We start from the raw sequence: 13,486 nt of genomic DNA, 5'->3' as shown, positions 1-13,486 counted from the left end.
GGAGGGCGAGAAGCCAAGAGCGCTTTGACCTTGAGGGTGTTTGGCTTCTTTTCTGTGTCCCGTTAGCACATTGTACTTGAGTTGCTTCCACTTTTTGTGGCCTGTTGAGCTTTTAAATTCTGTGCTTCTCTTCCAGTTGGGTTTGAAGGAATGGGGAGGGTGTTCTTTTCAGTTTCTTCCGTAAATGAATAGCTGGCTTTAGAGTCAGCTGGCCCAGGCCCTCTCATGCCCCTGATCACCAGCCTCCCAGCCGGACAGAGCTGGCAGGAGGAGTGTTATGCTCAGGATGTGAGTGGGAGGGCGGGGCAGGGCTGAGGGGTGGGTCGAGGGCATGGTATGTTAGAGTCCCACTGTCCCCATGGGGGACTCGGGCATCACTGTCGACTCTGCCCAGGGCTCAAACCATCTGTGCCCAGCATTAGTTCCACCTGAAACACACTGTAGCAAAAGCCCACCGTTCTTACAACTCACAGGGTCATTGAGGCTTGTGCGCCTGTGCTATTCAGGTCTTTGCAAACTGTGCGGGGCCACCTGTGTGTGCATGATCTTGGCCAAATTGGTGTAATCTGTGGCTGGTCACAGCGTGAGCCAACCTTGGTTTTGGTGCATTGGGGTGGGCATTGTTTTTCTAAAAGCTACTTCCTATGTCTGTCTACTCATTCTTCTGTTCCTCTCTTGACTTCCCTTCTGCTGCTGTGCTCTCTGCTTTCCCCAGCCTCCCTCTTCCTTGGATTTTAGAAAGCACTTTGGCAACACTCGTGTTTGCTTCGAGATAGGCCCTGTTTCACCCCATGCTTTTTGTGTATGGTCTCCTGCTTTCCTTCTTTCTGTTTTTCTTTCCTTTCTTTGAGAAAGTTGTGGCTGGGTTCTGATCTTAGTCTAACAAGTGGTTTAGGGAAGCAGTTTTGGGGAGCAGAGTCAGTTGTGGTGTGTATTGTGAGGTCAGAGGGATGGGTGCTGCTTTGACCATGCCTCTGCACCCCGCCTCCAATGTCATCCACCAAATCTGAAGGCCTTAAAAAGTGTGTGTTGGGGGGCATTGTTTGGGGGCACTGTGGTACTACTGTGGAATAAGGGTGATGAAGTCAGGAGGATGCCATTTTGCAACTATAATAACAACCCACTGCTTCGGAAAGGAAGAAGTTAAACCTGAAATGTGTGATTTGAGCAGTTGATCTATTCATAGTGTGAAAAGAGGCAGTCTGTAGCAAGCCAGTCTGGGAAGAAGGAGAACTCACCAGTCCTCGGGGGCTCTGAAATCCCAGAAAACCCTATTGTTAATAGCAAGATGTCATCCACCTTGGATGGGGAAGAGAAAAGAAGTCAAACTGTCCCATGGAACGAGCTCGCCCCTTGCTCCCCAGCCTCCCCACTCAGCCTGGTCCTTCCATGTGTAAAAGCTGGGAGGGCTGAGCTAACCTTTATAACTTGTAATATCTCTGTAATGTTTGCTAGTTGCTTTGCCAGTTCTACAGGACCTTGCCCTTTCCTTTTGTAATGTGAATAGGAAGAGAAAAAGAAAACAAATTACCACCACCACCCAACTATCCCTTTGTTCGTGTGAGTCTGCGTGTGCTCTGTGTGTGCTGCTGCATTACGTCACACAGAATTTTGTAATGTGGTGTTGCAGCCTCAGATGGTACTAACCCAACAACTGCCTGCTCCACCCAGCCCCAAGGGCAGCTCTTGAGGAGGACCAGAAAGGGCACCTCTGTACTCGCTGTGTTCCCTGTGACATCCCTCAACACTGCGGAGGAGCCTGATGTGCCTCTTCCTCACCTTCCTGCCCACAAAGGTGAGGCGTTTCTCAAGTTGCCAGGGCTCTGGGCAGGCACAGGCAGGCAGGAAGCTGTCTGGAGTACAGGGCTTGGGGAGATCTGGAGCATGGAGGCTGCCCCTTACCAGACAAGCTTGGGTGTCTACCCTCTCCTTGCTGCCATGTGGCTCCTCCTGCCTCCCTGCAGTCTTTAGCTGTGGTCCAGCCAAGCTCCTACAAGTGTGTCCCTTAATGCTTCTGGTGACATTTACCCCTCGCTCATGTGCTTCTTCCTTATTTACTCCTCCACTCGTTCAAAGCATTACAATCCCTACGTGTATGCAAAGTGGACATCCTGTATATATATAATCAAGAGAGAGGTACAAAAATAGCAAATATTACTGCCGCTTTGGAAGGGGCCACAAAAATGAGGAAGGCAAATCTGGGTTGCAGGGCTGGGTAGGGAGGCCAAGGGACCCAGTGATTCAGTTCAGTACAGGTATGCCATATGGGCTTGTTTAATCTTTGTGCCTGAATAGATTTCACATGTTGGGGGAAAAATGCAGCATTTTTCAAACATAGATGGTGCCTTTCTGGATGCTATGTATGGGTATGTGTGCTGTGGGAGGAGAGAGCCCTGGGCACCTCCTTAGCAAGGTGTGAGCAGGGGGACCTCGGGCAGAAGACATGAGATTCTGCTGGTTCATTTTTTCCTAGGCCTATTTTGTTGTCACCTTCCCTTCCCATCTTGTCTCCTATTTCCTTGATTGGAAGGGTGGCACTTGCCTGGAGATTTCAGGGGAAGGAAAGACAGCAGGACTAACCCTATACTTCAGGAAAAAGGCAGAGGTGGCCAGGACAGCGGTACAGTAGACAGCAAGGAGGCTGGGTCAGGAAAAATTGTGGGGGCCTAGCAGACAGCAGCTGTAGCCTCACCATGAGCTTCGCAGCTCACTCTGCACACAGGGTCCTGGCCTCAAGGTGTGTAGCATAGTGTTCATTCACATAGTGCTATGCACGGTCCCCCTAAGACTAAGAAGCCGTGGTGGTGTGCTGTGCCCTCCGCCCATATATACAAAATATTATATATGTACGTTATAGCACTGGGAGCTCTGATGCCCTGCTGGATTAAGTGAAATTTCGTCTTTTGGTCTGGGTTTCGGTCTTATGTTTTGCTTTTTAACAGCAGAATGCCAGTCCAATTGCTCTATATCATAGTGTTTTTAATTCACTGACGTTCTAGTTAATATCTACCCTACCACGCACTCTTAGCTTAATTTTAGGAAGGTGCCAAATTTTACTTCTTCAATTTTACTGGCTACTTCTTTCCCTCCTTCTCCTCTTTCCTGCTCCCTCTCCTTGTCTCTAGTTCCCTTCAATCTCGCTGCCTTCCTTCTCCTTCCTGATCTCTCTCTCTCTCTCTCTCTCTCTCTCTCTCTCTTTCTCTCTCTCTCTCTCGTCCCCTGCCCCGTCTTCTGTTTGACCATCACCCCACCCCTGGTCCCCCATTTTATGCTTGCTTCTTCTTGCTTTCTCTGACACACTTCACTGGAAGTTGTATGGGCAGGTTTCTTCATCTGCCTTTCTTTCATATGACTCTTTTCTTTGTAAGCTCAGTGTTTCTGACAAGATTTAAAAGAAATAATGAAAAAAAATGGTGAATTTACTGCTGCAACTTTTTCTTCTCTCCTCTCCTGATTTGTGCCTTATACAGCAAAGAGAATATTTTTTTACACCTAGTAAGAGTAAATTTTTGTACCGAATATATTTTTATTTGTAAGTCTCATAAGAAATAGAGCAATATTTAGTTGGATAGGTTGAATCTGCAGTTAGAATAGAATAAAGTTAATTCAGTTATTTCTGGCTCAAAAACAAAATTAATGGCCCATTTTAGCTAAGGTGGTTATGTCCTTGTGAAGTAATTGTTTAGAAAACTTAACATCCTCGTTATTCTTTATACAATTTCAGATCAATCATTGACCCGTTGATGTGCAATAAAACATGTAGAAGGGTTTGCTACATGGTTTTCAGTGACATTTCAAAAGTTTGCACACAAAATATCTGATAACTAAAGATCAAAGCTGGAAGCATCACAACATATGAGTTCAAAGCATACTACAGCTGGCAATGGTGGTGCACACCTGTAATCCCAGTGCATGGGAAGCTGAGGCAGGATGATCATTGCTAGCTCCAGGCCAGCCCAAGACTACAAAGTGAGCTCAAGGCCATCCTCAACTGCATAGCAAGACTCTGTCTCAAAAAGACAAAAGAAAATACTACAAAGCTATACTAACCCAAACAACATGGTTATGGAATAAAAACCTACGCAAAGACCCATGGAAGGGAATTGAGCAACCAGATATTAATCTGTGAACATAACAGTCAAGTCATTGTTTATAAAAATGCCAAGAAGATACAATGGAGAAAGAATAGTCTCTTCAACAAATGGTGCTGCCAAAATTGGATGTGCATGGGAAGAATTAAACTAGGTCCCTTTTTCTTATCATGGACAAAAATGAACACAAAATGGGCCAAACATCTGAAGCTATAAGAATTTTAAGATTCTTTAGGGAATATGACTGACAGTTATATTATCCCTTATTAGCTCTTCATTACTATAGTACCAAACTCATTTCCCCAGCACACACACCCTCTGTAGTGGGTGCCCCTAAACTTCATTCCTTTCTCTATCTCATTACAGCCTTTCTTAAATATCACATACTGTTTTTCTCATTGCTGTACCCTTGTATATTTTGTTCCAGCAGCCTGCATCCTCTTTTCTTATTGTCTCAGGTATGCTCACTAGAACTGTCTCAACAGCTCTCCGTGAAAATTTTACTTAATATCTCTGTTCCTGTAAGCCCTAGAAAAGACAATTGTTCTTTTTTATCACATCATCCAAAGATAAGCTAGTATTTCACACTTTATGCCATCAATATTTCTTGTATATATTTTTATTATACTACTTGTAAGGCCAATAAATAAATTTGCACGTCCGGGTTCGTCCATCAGCAACACCATGAATCTCTGGAAAGCAGGAAGGCAGGGTCCAAATCTGACACAGATACATGTATATTGAATGAGAATTTATACTTGAGAGTGTACATTCAGCAACAGATTTCTGCTCAGATGTAAACCATGACCACTTTACTTTTTAAGATTTCCTGCAACTTGTTACACAGGCTTTGTATTATATTATTGTCTCAACAAAATGATATGAATTTACTTGCAAAGAAATGAACTTTGCAAATACGTTTTGGCAATCAGAACTTATATTTTGATTATATCGTAATATTGGGAGGCTTTTTCTTATTCATTAGCAGACAACTGACTGTGAATTAATGCCTACAATATACCACAATTATTGCAACATCAAAAAACATTTACCAGGTAGTTTAAGTCTATAAAGAGATTTGAATTTTTGCTTTATAGCCTTAGAAATCTTGAAGCTGTTACATATCAGATAGTACTCATAAAAATACTAAACTATCGTTATTAATAATGGATTTTGCTACCAAAGACATACTATTCCGTGTGCTAAATTATACTAGGACTATATGTCAATATCATACCATAACAATAATATGAAGCCAGTTGAGATGTTTAAAAGTATCTTTCTCTTGATTTTAACATAGTCTTCACTTGGAAAGCACTTTCACCTTTTTTTTCCTTAAAACAGATAGCAAGAGAATTTCAGAGAGCATCACCAAAATTTACACAATGAACCTTCATCTAGCAGGAATGAAATACATATGTATTGAACAAAAATAAACTCCTGTAAGAATTGTTTCTTTTATATGCCAATACTGCAATGTGCCATTACCATGGCACATAATGGAGTTTTCATTTATCAACAAATGTTAGATTTTGTTAAAAGATGAAATTCTTACTCAGCAATCCAGTTATTAAAAATGTTCTTTCTACAAATTCAACATTATGTAAAAGAAGGTGTTATAAATGTAGTCTCTTACAATTTCATTTTCACATCTCCTGAAGGTACTAATTTTAAATTGCTCTTTCATATTTTAATTAGATCATAAATAGAAGGGTTATAGGCAGATTGAATTGACCTCAAGTAATGAAAAACACGGTTTTAGTGGTTAAATTATTTTTAACTCTAAAAGTTGCCTTTTCAATGTAATTACATTTAGGACAATACTTTCACTTTGTTTCGCTTTAAATTAGTCACTTAAAATGGGTTATGAGGAATACAATGACAAGGCTGGACTGCAGGATTTCTAATTTTGGCAGTTCTGTCTGCAGTTAATCAATCAATAATTATAACCATACCAAGGTTTGGATAATAGTGCATAACATTGGCAAAGTTAGAAAAATGACTCCAGACTAAATCATAGCAAAATCAACAATTGTACTTCATAAGAATATCTTTTTCTCAAAGTCAGTACTTAAAATTAATATTATTTTCATTAGTACATGTTTGGAGTACATGGTGTGTGCATTCATCTTAGCGAGCGGGCACACGTGCCTGACACATCTGGTTTCTTTTTGTTCCCCTTGACCTGACCATCCACCTCCCTCCCTCCTCTCTAGATCCCCTTCCCCCATGTCCACCAGCAGAGAAATGCACAAAGAAAATGAATATTATTTCAAGTAAACCATGAATCTTCATTTGCTGAAAAAAATTGCTATCAATTGCTTTTCAGTACTGACACACTGCTTTGATGTAAAAGACAACCAGTATGCAATCTATACATGCATCAAACATTACATGGTATCTCAAAAATGTACAAACTTTATGTTTGTTCATATTAGTTAAAATTTTACAAAAGAAAATATTCAGAGACTTTCAGGTAAGTTATTCTAAGTTAGGCAGGATTTTACCCTAAATGGTAACTGTGATAAATGTACTGTGAGAAACTCTTAGACTACGAATAAATTAATTAGGGGGATATCTGAGTGTATCATCAACCATAATAAAATTTGTTTAAATTGAAATTGTCTTATTTTATTATACCCATTATGAACTGCTAATGTGGTACTGAGTACAAGCATTCATATTATGCATAGGTTTAATTTCCTGTGGTGCATTCTCCTGTATCACTTCCTTTTTCAAGAATGAATGCACTCACCAAGGTAAAACACTTATGTTAAGAAGTTAGAAACAATTTCAGTGAAATCATAAACAGGATCTTAACCGATCATAGCTAGTTCTTTCATCATTGAAAGCTCATGTACCTTCCACAGATATGTGGCTCTGAGCCAACTGTACAAATAGAGATGTTACAAATACTCTTATTTCAACAAAACCCAACATATTACACTTAGCATAAACGTATTGAATGAAAACAGTTTTCTCATGAGAAAGAAAAAGAAATCCTCAAAAACAAACTAACAAGAAAGCTACAGTATTCTACTCTAGATTATCAGATTGCATATCATTAAAGGGTCATAGAAGTTGTTCTATTGCAAATAAAGTGGCATAATTTCAAATACTGCTGCAGGTAAATGAACATACATTTGAATTTGTTAATATTTTGTAAAATAATATTTAATTGTTAGTAGTTTATAAAATAATACTTAATATAAAGATATCATTCGTTTTAACTGACTTGGTCTTTCTTGAAATTCTTCAGTCAAACAAAGCTGGCCCAGTCTCAATATCCTTCGGAAGTTTAGATTATTGAGAACTACTTATATTTCTTGAACATTTTCATTATAATTATACTACAGTATTTCCTGTTCTCACAATTTCCCAATACTTTGCAAATATGATTTTCTCAGGGTAAAATAACCACTGTCTTCCTGTGAACTACGGCGAGAAACACCTATGCTCAGTGATACAGAGAAGCTCAGCATTGATGTCTTTTTTCTAGTGCTGAGGTTAGTTGAAGTACACATTATACTCTGGGTAGAGATTTGGGGAACATCACATAAGGACACCATTCAGAGATGATTTCTTCTCCATGTAAGACAAGTTTAGTCATTAACCCTTTTGAAGAATGGTTATTTGCTTCCAATGATTTTGAGTTATATGACTGAGGGTCTCATATCCTTTCACCTTAATCCATGGCTATCGCCTTATTCCAAACTCATCAGGACACATCTCCCATAAAGCTAGATGACAGTTACACCCACTTATGGAGCACGTTGCATTTGCCATGTGTACTGACTTCTTCCTCATAAGGGATAAGTTGAGGGCGACATTTCCTTAAATGTGTTTCACAGAGTATTAATGTCTTTTGGTGTTTTAAAAGAAGACAGATCCCCGGTCATGGTGATGCACGCCTGTAATTCCAGCATTCGAGAGGCTGAGGCAGGAGGATCACTGCGAGTTTGAGGTCAGCCTGGGCTACATGGTGAACTCAAGGCCAGCCTGAACTACACAGCGAGACCCTGTCCCAAAGAAAATAAATAAATCATAGAAAGATAAATTTTCCTGGTGAAATGTGTTTCAAAATTCTGTATATCGATTCTTGGAGATTTACAATGTACACATGACCATTTGAAAATCCCTGAAAGGAAGAATGTAGTTTGATATTGTATAACCTGGCCTTTCCCAAAGAAATTTGTCCACAAGCTACAGTTTCTCACATGGTATATATTAATATCCCAAGGGAACTTGATACAAATTAAGAAGTGGTAGTTTAGGAATCCTCATAAGAAAATATTGCATATTCATTGATTAGATTTGATTAGTAATGGAAAACATACACAAGGTAAATTCATATGTCAGAAAACTCACATGACACAATAATCTATAGTTTACTTAGAAATATAAAAGATGTTCACAATGACTGAAATCCATAGGTGAACATAAAATATGATCTAATGATTTTTCTCACTTTTACTCAAAACAAAAACTTAAAAGTAATAGGACTCAAAAATGTATCTGTGCCAAGATATAAATCTGGAATGTCTCCTCGAACCTCCTGTGTAGAAGGTTTGGTCGCAAGCTGGTAGTGCCAGCAGTTGTGGCAATCCTACGGCACGCATGCCACAATGGGCTGTTTGTATCACTGAAAGCTTGAAAAGGTTCAGCATCACTGTGCGATCGGAAAGTGACTGAAAATTTAGGAGCTATGGCACAGTGGAGAAAGGGGGTCACGGGGGCCTGCATTTGAAGCTTTATTTTGTCCCCTACCTCTCTTTGCTCTCTTCTCTCCCTACTTCCCAGCTTCTATGAGGTAAGCCCCTCTGTGCCTCCACACCTTCTTCAGCAGGATGTTCAGCCTCAGCCTAGGCCCAGAAATAGTAGTCTTTGACACCATGAGCCAAAAAAAACCCAAAAACCAAACAAACAAACAAGAAAACCAAAACCCTTTCCTCACTTAAATTGTAATCTCTCTAGATACTTTGTCTCAGTGACAAAAAGCTAACCGGATATATATGACAGAAAACAAATCAGTGAGGTTTCCTAATTTAGCACCATTTAACATGAAATTCTATACATATTACATTTCTCTACAGCTTAATAGCTAATATAGTTGAGGTTACGAGGAATGAAAATGTTCATACAGGTAAGTGGAAGCTTAACATTGTGTGATATTTTGGGGGTGAAACTAGGCAATATGTACTAAAATATTAAAGGAATTTATTGACAGACCTAAGAAGTCCAACATAGGATATCACACTAAATATATGCACCAATAGACAGAGCAAGTATGGGTCCGTGTTGCAACATTACTTGTGACAATAAATATATATCCAATCTATGTCTTCAGGAAGGACTAGACACATGAATTATAGTAAATCCATACTGCTCAATATTTGTCAACTTTGAATATGTCCAACAGATATATCCTCAGGTGGCAGGGGAAAGAAGACATTGTCAAACAACATGTGAGAGAGGTTGTGGCTGGTACCCTAACCCAAAAGAAATATCTAGTGAAGTGCTTGAGGCATAAATAGTTTTTCTACATGTAAAACAAATAAGCATGGACTAGGAGGAAACATAATAAAAGGAAAAGTATATGAATAAAAATTTAAAAACAATGTCTTGGATTTAAAGTGTGTATAGAATTATAGTAAAATAAAAACAAAAAAAGTAAGAGGGAACGTAGCAAATTTATAGGTACCAGTATTGCAAGCTGTGTAAGAGATTTTGAATTTATATACAGTACATATGCTATATGTATATGTAAATATGAAAAATAGATAATATAATATAGACATAGAAAATATATAAAATACATAAATATATTCTTTGTTTTGTCTTTTTGAGACAGGGTCTTGCTATGCCGTTCAAGCTGGCCTTGAGCTCACTTTGTAGCCCAGGCTGGTCTCAAACTCACAATGATCCTCCTGCCTCAGCCTCCCAAATGCTGGGATTACAGGTGTGCACCACTACACCTGGCATTAATATAGTCTAATATATCAAGAATTCAACTTAAATAACACAGTAATTTGTCATGCAAATATGTATTGACTAAATAATAACTGTTAAAAAAACGGAATGCATATAAAATACATGAATCAAAAGAAAAAATGAGATGTAGCTGCGTGCCCTGTGTGTTAGCGCTACACCAACACCAGGCCTGTGGATTATGTGCGCTGGCCCCAGCCACCCACTGACTCCAAGGTGGCACTGCGTTTTGTTTCCCTTTAACACAAGCCAGCAAAGGGGACAATAAACCAACTGACCTGATGGCAGATGAGGCCGGTGCCCAAAGAGGGAAGCTACAGATGTGAGCAAGGACACAGCTCCTCAGCATGGATGACTGCCACAGTCTCGGGTGTACAGACAGAAGGGCCTCAGGTCGGGGCGGGGGGCAAAACACAAACTCACAGACCCTAAAGCAAGGTGGAGAAAACTATGACTTGCTGGATTCTGAAACTATAAATCATAAAAGGAAAGCATTCGTTCAAAATTACAGAGGAATTTTTTTGACTCAATATTTTTCTTTCTTTTTTCTTCATTGCTTTTTTTGAGGTTGGGGTTCCTTCCACTTTTTCTTTCCTTTTGCCCTTTTAACTTTTTTTGTCCTTTTTCTTTTTTCCCTTTACTTTGCTCCATTTTTTCCTATATTCTTTTTTGATATGTTAATTTCTATTACTAGCCAGGCTTGGTGGCACATGCCTGCAATGCCAGCACTCGGGAGGCTGAGACAGGAGAATCGCTGCTAATTCAAGACCAGCCTGGGCTACAAAGTGAGCTCAAGGCTAGCCTCAACTGCATAGTGAGACACTGTCTCAAAAAGACAAAATAATAATAATAATAATAATAATTTCTATTACTTTATCTAGTATTACCAACTTTTTTTACTCCTCAATAGGATGAGTTCTCTCAATTTTCTCTCCTCCTTCTCATCTTCCACAGAATAATTTTTCAAATTTTACCTTTTTCATCCTCCAGTTCCCCACCCCCTCTATCATTACTGGGATAGTCAGTAAGTTTTATGAGTCTTTGGAAAGTTAAGTAACTCTAGGGTCTCACTGTTGAATACTGTTTTGTTATTAGTAGAGATATAGTTGTTGCATTTAGTAGATATTTACTGTATGTAAATATTTAGTTTGTCCAACTGTTAATGCTATAATGATATCTTTTCTATGCTTTAGGGTGATACATTATTGGTTCTTAGAGTATGTCAATATGCAGTTTGTCTGTGACACAGTTATTGTTGTTGATTTATTACTATTGTCAAGGAAGCATAGTTATTATTACTAATTGGTTTTCTCTGTGTACCAATTATCCATACTAGCTTTGTGTCATTAAAATACTGCAGCTCATTTCTAGAGAACTGGGTCCTGGGCCAAATATACTGCAGCCTTCCCTCCCAAAGAAACACAGGTGGTTGGGTCTTGGGACCCGGGGAAGGCCTATAATTAGACACGCCCAGATTGCATCATTGAAAAACAGACACTAACTAAAGAGGTTTACATCCTAGCAAAAATCTTCCACTATATTCAGCCCATAAAAGTAAGCACAGAAAAGCTCCAAAAGGAACATGAGAAGGCAAGACAACACAATATCTCTGAAAGCAACCAAATCCACCAAAGCTGATCCATGGGGCATCAAGAGGGAGAATATCAAAATACATAACCCAAGTTAGTAGAAAAAATAACACAAGTGATAAAAAAAAAACAGATCACCAACATGCTCAGTGACTTCAAAGAAGGTATAACTGAACAGAAAATGGATTTTCATAGAAAAAAGCAAACAGACACTTAAAAAACCTACCTGACCTTAAAAAAAGCCACAAAACCAGAATGACAAATTTATCAAAAAATGAGAGTCCACAAAAAGGTACCAATTGCCACAGCCCACACGGGTCTTGAACTTCCCACGGTGAGGACCATGAAGGGCAGTGAGAGGGTGAAGAAATATAACCAAGATATAAAAAGCTGAGGTGAGGTAGAGCCCTTGCTCTGGATGGGAGAAAGGAACCACTCAACCACCTCAGCACATTCATTTACACATTTCGCAGGTTGGTTGTCACGTGACACCTCTTTGCCTAGCAACCCATTGCTTGAATTTCCTTGGGCACCTGGTGTTCTCTGGACAGGAGCAGCTTGTTCATGTGGCTTGCCTTGGGTGTTCTTTGTTCTTGGGATGGCCTTGCCCCACACATGTGATCAATCTCTAGCTTCAGCTTCTCCCTACAACTGATCAGAAATTTGAGAGATTAAAAACACTTTTGAAAGCAGGGCAGCAGAAGTAACCAATGTAAGCACAGAGTGTCAAAAGTAAAAGAATGGGCTGTGGTTGGCGACCAACAGAAACACTTTAAAAAGAAGAAAACATGGGGCTGGGGATTTAGCTCAGCGACACAGCACCTGCCTGGCAAGTGCAAGGCTCATGAGTTCAGTTCCCGGTACTGAAAAAAAAAAAAAAAAAAGAAAACATGAAAAAGGGATCTCAACATTGGCTACATGACACAAAGAAGACTAATCTAAGATCCATTGTAATTAGTGAAAAATCTGAAGACACAACAAAAGTATGAATTTCTATTTAGAAAAATAACAGCAGAATAAACCTCCAAATATGGAGGAAGAATTTAGCATACAGATAAGTGAAAGATGAAGAATGCCAAAAAGCAATGATCAAAAACAAATGTCTCTATGACAATAATAGTAATAATCAAAGTAGCCCAACACAGGCACAGAATCTTAAAAGTGGTTAGAGAAAAGAAACAAGTCACTTATAAAGGTAAACCCACTGGAATTACAGCAGACTTTTCAACATGAACTAAGAAAGCCAAGCAGGCTTGAAGGTTTGCAAATCCTACAATAAAACAACTTCCAATCCCACACTGATATAGCCTGCCAAACTAGCTTTCAAAAATGAGGAATTACCATGACATGGAGAACCTTAGGAAATTCATGACCACCAAACCAGCACTCCAAAAACTTCTCAACCATATCCTATAAAGAGACAATGATGCTAACAAGCACAAAAGGTCTAATAAAATGAATACACCAGGCAGGGTGAGCAGTTAAGAAGAAGGGAAGCAGAGGAAAGAAGTAGCAGGAAAAGAGTGCAATGACAGGAAAGCTAACTACCTTTCAGTAACATCTCTCAGTGTGAATGGTCTCAATGCCCTAATCAAAGGGCAAAGATTGCCAAATGGATCAAGAAACAAAATCCAGTGGTATGCTGCATACAAGAAACACATTTAATCACAAAAATTCATAGGCTAAAAATCAAAGGATGGAAAACAATATCCCATTCAATGGGAACCCAGAAATATGCAGGAGTAGCTACCCTACCTTCAGAGAAATTGGACCTAAAGACAAAAACAATCTGAATAGCCAAAGGTCACTACATGTTGC

This window comes from Chinchilla lanigera, unplaced genomic scaffold, assembly GCF_000276665.1.
Source record: "Chinchilla lanigera isolate Chin_1 unplaced genomic scaffold, ChiLan1.0 scaffold00269, whole genome shotgun sequence".
NCBI classification, from domain to species: domain Eukaryota; kingdom Metazoa; phylum Chordata; class Mammalia; order Rodentia; family Chinchillidae; genus Chinchilla; species Chinchilla lanigera.
Note: the sequence above shows the minus strand (reverse complement) of the source record.